The sequence below is a fragment of the Takifugu flavidus genome, unplaced genomic scaffold, assembly GCF_003711565.1.
Source record: "Takifugu flavidus isolate HTHZ2018 unplaced genomic scaffold, ASM371156v2 ctg211, whole genome shotgun sequence".
NCBI classification, from domain to species: domain Eukaryota; kingdom Metazoa; phylum Chordata; class Actinopteri; order Tetraodontiformes; family Tetraodontidae; genus Takifugu; species Takifugu flavidus.
Window position 1 is genome coordinate 80,784 of NW_026621884.1, and position 6,384 is coordinate 87,167.

At 44.2% G+C, this 6,384-nt stretch overlaps 1 long non-coding RNA gene across 1 annotated transcript; it reads left to right on the forward strand.

The window, feature by feature from the left end:
• Window positions 1–3,642: 3,642 nt before the first annotated feature.
• On the forward strand, window positions 3,643–6,023 carry LOC130519806 (uncharacterized). Its single transcript, XR_008948478.1, has 2 exons — window positions 3,643–3,806; window positions 5,238–6,023. It is a non-coding gene; the product is annotated as an uncharacterized LOC130519806 (long non-coding RNA).
• The last annotated feature ends 361 nt before the right edge of the window (window positions 6,024–6,384 follow it).

Here is a 6,384-nt window from a genome sequence, read left to right on the forward strand (position 1 = left end):
GATGAAGATCTGTCCAAGAGAATCATCTCACACATCAAAGCCTCCAGGAGCCTCCACATCATGTGTCTGATCCCAGTTTTCTGCTGGATCACTGCTATAGTTCTGGAGGACATGATGACCAGAGACCAGAGAGGAGAGCTGCCCAAAACCCTGACTGACCTCTACTCACACTTCCTGAGGGTTCAGATAAAGAGGAAGAAGCAGAAGTATGGAGGAAAGCAGAGACCAGGGAAACTGACTAAGGCTGATAAAAAACTCCTTCTGAAGTTGGGTCAGCTGGCTTTTGAACATCTGGAGAAAGGAAACATCATGTTCTACTCAGAAGACCTGGAGCGATGTGGACTGGACGTCTCTGAGGTGTCGGTGTACTCAGGAGTTTGTACAGAGATCTTCAAGAGAGAGAGTGTGATCTTCCAGAAATCAGTCTACTGCTTTGTTCATCTGAGCATTCAGGAGTTTCTGGCTGCCGTCTACATGTTCCACCGTTACACCAGGAAAGACACAGTGGTTATAAATCAGTTCCTAAAATCTTCTAAACCAAGCTGGTTTTCTCGGTTAGATAACGATCCAGTCACATCTCTTGATGACTTCCTCAGGAGAGCACTAATGAAATCTCTTGAAAGTGAAAATGGCCACCTGGACTTGTTTGTTCGCTTCCTTCATGGTCTCTCTCTGGAGTCCAATCAGAGGATCTTGGGTGAACTGTTGGATCAGATGGAGAACCACCCAGAAACCATCCAGAAGGTCCTCAACAACCTGAAGGAGGAGAACAGTGATGAAATCTCCCCAGACAGAAGCATCAACATCTTCCACTGTCTGATGGAGATGAAGGATCAGTCAGTCCATCAGGAGATCCAAGAGTTCCTGAGGTCAGAGAGAAGAAATCAGAGAGGAGACTGTCAGAGATCCACTGTTCAGCTCTGGCCACTGCTGCAGATGTCAGGGAGGTTCTGGATGAGCTGAACCTGCAGGCAGTACAACGCCTCAGTGGAGGGACGAAGTCGCCTGATTCCAGCTGTGAGGAACTGCAGGAAGGTCGTGTAAGTCCAGATGTGATTAAGAACACAGGCTGTTAACAGCAGACATGAGTGGAAAAGGCTCCATTGAGTGATCTCACCAGAACCTTTGTTCTTCTCGTGTTGTCCAGTGTAGAAGCTTTAAATTCCATGTCTGAAGGTAAAGGTCATCTTGTTCACAGCGACAGCTGGGAATTTAACTCTTAAAAGCCATCTCGTTCTGTTTTAACCTCCTAAAGAACATCTCCATTTTGACCGATTATTTTTGGGTGGGACTATCTGAAACACCAGATGTTCTGTCGACTGTTTTCCTGTTCAGTTTTCAGAAAACGAGTGTGGACTCAAACATATCTGCTCATATCTGACTGTTGTATTTTGTCTTTATTCAGTTAAGGCACTTGCAGGTTATCAGAGCTCAGCTGTGACTCTCTGGCCTCGGCGCTGAGGTCCAATCCCTCCCATCTGAGGGTTCTGGACTGACCTACAACAGTCTCGAGGATTCAGGGGTGAAGCTGCTCTGTTCTGGACTGGAGAGTCCAAACTGTAAAACTGGAGACTTCTAGGTCAGTTCAGCTGTGTCTAAAGTCCGTATTTCACTCATCTACAAAGATCCAAGCAGATTTATTTGTAACTAAGCAAAGCAAAAATCTGAACACGTCTTGACTGAAACAAATGGGATTTATTGTGGTTTTTAGATTAAAGGACTGCAGTTTATCAGAGATCAGCTGTGACTCTCTGGCCTCGGCGCTGAGGTCCAATCCCTCCCATCTGAGGGTTCTGGACCTGAGTGAGAACCAGCTGAAGGATCCAGCAGTGAAGCTGCTCTGTGGTTTCTGCAGGATCCTCTCTGTAAGCTGGAGACTCTCAGGTGATTCATGTTTTGTTTGTTCAACAGTACGATTTACTCCTTATAAAGATTATTACTAAAGGTCCACTGAAAATAAAAGGACAGTCAGAGGTTCTGAAAGCAGCACTCAAGGTGAAAGGGTGAGGAACATCACAGGTGAGGGGGGGGAGCAGATATGAGGATGAAAAACCCATTGTGAAGTAGGTAAAAAAGCACTCGGAGAGCACATACTGTGACATCCACCCACAGTATCGTATATTTGCTGGACTAATAAGGTTAGATAATAGTCGGCAGCTTTAAGATCAAAGCCAGGGACCCGTTCTGCATCAACACAAAGCTGATATAGTCTGTTGTGGACTGGGATGAGAGGGTTCTCAGGTCAAACCCTGGTGTGGACAAAACATGGTGTTCTGGTAGTGGAGCAGGCCCCTGAACACCTCCAGAGCACTGCCAATGTACCCTTGAGCAAGGTACCGAACCCCTAAATGCTGATTAGGGCCCTGCAATCAGCTGGGGACTCAACCAGGGCCGCCAACCTGGTTGAGGAGGATCCATTGCCGACGTGGGAGATCTCCTCCTTTCATGCCTTTCCTGGATGTAGTGACCTGGACGTGTGATGGCCCCGATAACTCCCACTCCTGACTCCAGGATGCCGCCAGCCATGACACATAGACAGGCCCCCGGGATGGAACGGAGAACCTGTTGTGTTTATGTGTTGTGATCTTCTAATCTTTTTTCTTTTTTAGTTTGATTGACTGCAGTTTGTCAGAGATCAGCTGTGACTCTCTGGCCTCGGCGCTGAGGTCCAATCCCTCCCATCTGAGGGTTCTGGACCTGAACTCCAACAGTCTAGAGGTTTCAGGGGTGAAGCTGCTCTGTTCTGGACTGGAGAGTCTAAACTGTAGCTGGAGACTCTCAGGTCAGTTCAGCTGTGTCTAAAGTCCGTATTTCATTCATCTACAAAGATTCCAAGCAGATTTATTTGTAACTAAGCAAAGCAAAATCTGAACACGTCTGACTGAAACAATGGATTTATTGTGGTTTTTAGATTAAAGGACTGCAGTTTATCAGAGATCAGCTGTGACTCTCTGGCCTCGGCGCTGAGGTCCAATCCCTCCCATCTGAGGGTTCTGGAGCTGAGTGAGAACCAGCTGAAGGATCCAGGAGTGAAGCTGCTCTGTGGTTTTCTCCAGGATCCTCTCTGTAAGCTGGAGACTCTCAGGTATGCAGTGAATTAAATACTGAAATGAAAAAGACTGAAAGCTGATCTGGTTTATGGTGGCAGAAGAGAAGAAACTGTCAGCTTTTATGAACCAACACTAATGATGACTGTGTGTGCAAGAACTGTAAAATGGCATCTTTTATCTGTCATTCAGATTAAAGGACTGCAGGTTATCAGAGACCAGCTGTGACTCTCTGGCCTCGGCGCTGAGGTCCAACCTCTCCCATCTGAGGGTTCTGGAGCTGAGTGAGAACCAGCTGAAGGATCCAGGAGTGAAGCGGCTCTGTTCTGGACTGGAGAGTCCAAACTGTAACTGGAGACGCTCAGGTCAGTCTTCCTTTTTCTACCTATATACCAGCTGCTAAGATGTGTGAAGTGAGGCTGTTATCAATACTGCTGTGTGATGCACCAAATTTATTTATTTATTAAAAAACTTCTAGCAATATCGTGAATTCAGGTATGACCCAACTAGAAGACTAACGTAGGTTTAGTACTGACGCAGATAACATGCAGACCTGCACCGTATAACCTTATCCTGCATTTTTTAGTTTGATTGACTGCAGTTATCAGAGATCAGCTGTGACTCTCTGGCCTCGGCGCTGAGGTCCAATCCCTCCCATCTGAGGGTTCTGGAGCTGAACTCCAACTTTCTAGAGGATTCAGGGGTGAAGCTGCTCTGTGGTTTTCTCCACTTTCCAAACTGCCGACTGGAAACTCTGAGGTAAACACCATTCTCAAAAATGTCCATTATTCCATCCGAGGGTCCTCACACTTTCTGAGTGTGTGTGTTGTGCCCAGTTCCTTCAGGAGGGAGGGCCACACGGGGACCACTTATTCATGATAATTTGATTTAAGGACAATGAAAAAGCCGACAGATGGTAACCAAAATTAGACAAAACTATGTGAGGGTGGTGCCTGGTAGACACAGCCAACGAGGAGGGAGATGGTGAGGGAGACAGGAAGTCATCTAAGACAGGTTGGCTGTTTCTGAAACCACCCCCTGTACCCTACACAGTGCACTCAATAGTGTGGACGCCATTTTGCAATAGTGTCCGAATTGTTAGTGAGCATCGCTGTACCCTATGTAGTGCACTCAATGTATCCCACAATGCACTGCGAAAAGTACAAGTGAGCACCGTAACTTGGAAAATGTATCCACCCTAGCCCCAGCCGTAAAGGCTGATGGGATACATTTTTAACGTAATTTCTACTGTGCGGTTTGATATATGAAATTTTTGGAAATAAGAAATTTTTTTTCAGTAGGGGTCCAATATGATCATCTTAAAATATTACAACATAAATGTGTAAAAAAAAATATCAATCAATCTTCACTGAGCCCCCCCCCTCACTTAAAATTTTTCTTCAGAATTGTCTGTTCCTCACCAGGCGACAGAATCTCAGTAAAAGAATATTTACAAAGATGAAAAGTAGCTTTGATCCATTTTTTGATGAAAAATTGTTTATTAAATGTTTTCACTACAGCAGAATATGACTTGAGAAGTTCCATCCCATCTTGGCTTGAAAATGTCAAGGGACACGAGTTATTTTAGGTAATAAGTAATTATTATTGTATTATTATTGACATAAATTTCATTTTATTATATAAAGTTAATTTAAGTAAAATATTGCATTTTCATAAAATGACGCGTGAATGTATTTTGATTTTAAAATAAATTAACCCCGCCATTTCCACGGCGTTACATAATTAGGACACTTGCCACCCCGACCACTTATATTATGTACCGTAAGTATCCGTAAATGTGCCGCCATGTCCAATACTAACTTTAAATTGAGTGCACGACGTAGTTCACTCAATGTCCCCCATGTATGTGAGTGGAGTACAGGGAAACGAGGTGTGGGTCGGAAACAGGGCCGTTGTGCCTTTAAAGATGAGCCACAGGTGAGATGGATCTCCATGATGAGATGGGAGGGAAAGAGGTGGGAGAACCTGGGAAGAGTGAGGGCCAGAACAATATATATTCTCCTTTGGAACAGTGTGAAACCTGAGAGGTTGGAATTGTGGTAATCACATATTACTATCATTTTTAACCTGTAAACTAAATTAAATATTTACACATCATGCCTTTGATTAACCTTTCAGATTAATACTGGTTTCACTTATAACCTTAAAAAGTTTCCCTTCTGTATTTAGATTAAGGAGCTGCAGCTTATCAAAGATCAGCTGTGACTCTCTGGCCTCGGCGCTGAGGTCCAATCCCTCCCATCTCAGAGAACTGGACCTGAGACAGAACCAGCTGCAGGATTCAGGAGTGAAGCTGCTGTCTGATCTCGTAGAGAATCCACACTATGGGCTGGAGACATTGAGACAGTAGCTGGTTGAAGCCAGTCAACTCCCGCTCATCTGCTGCATCACTCACTGACCACTGGTGAAGAGCATCTGTGGAAACATCTGCCGTCTACTCCGTCCATAGATGAAAAATTCAGTTTTTAAAAAGCGGTGGTGGACTTTCAGGAGATCAGTCGATGGTCGACAAAGCAGAAGCAGCTTCGCCTTGAAGTTAAATTAGTTCCTGGTATCACACAATGCATCTTTATAAAGTTCAAAATGGCTCCTCGGCCACTCTTATAAGCATGAAAACATTCTCTTAATGTCTCTTCAAATGTCTGTATTATACGTTACTATTTTACATCGTGCCTTCAGAATCTTTAGGGTTTAGTATTTACTGTCTCTGTGACATGGAGCATTGGAATATTTCAGCTGCAGCCAGCAAAAACCCATCAGAATGACGGCTATCGGTGGGAACCGCAGGTCGTTTGACTTTAGTCAATCTGTTAAATGTTATATGATTTATTGCAATCTAATAAAACAAATAATAAATGTGGGAACTAGTAAATGGAATCAAACATAAAGTGAAAAGGCCTCCTTTAAGTTTACTGCAAAAATAAACACAAAATCAAGAGCGACACGTGCCAAAAACGTCTCATTCTCTCTTCTGTCTCCACTCATTCTTTTATATTCTGTTAAGATAATGGGGACGGGGTCGTGTGATAACAAAACAACCTAATTGGGGACTATATTTTTGTTGCAAGAACTTTGGCTCTTCAGAAATTTCTATGTTGGCTTCCACAGATTGTGCATCCACTAGAAACTCAGTGTTTTTGAGGAACTACCAGGAGTGGCTGGAGTGGAGGCCAATGACGCGATAGCTACATATAGGTACATATAGATCACTGCTATCCTCAACCCAAAAGACCACCAGTTGGCGCAGCAATACTAAAGATAGGAGGTTGTTGTCGTTGCGCAGACACGGAGTGATATCACGCACAAACGTGCCCTA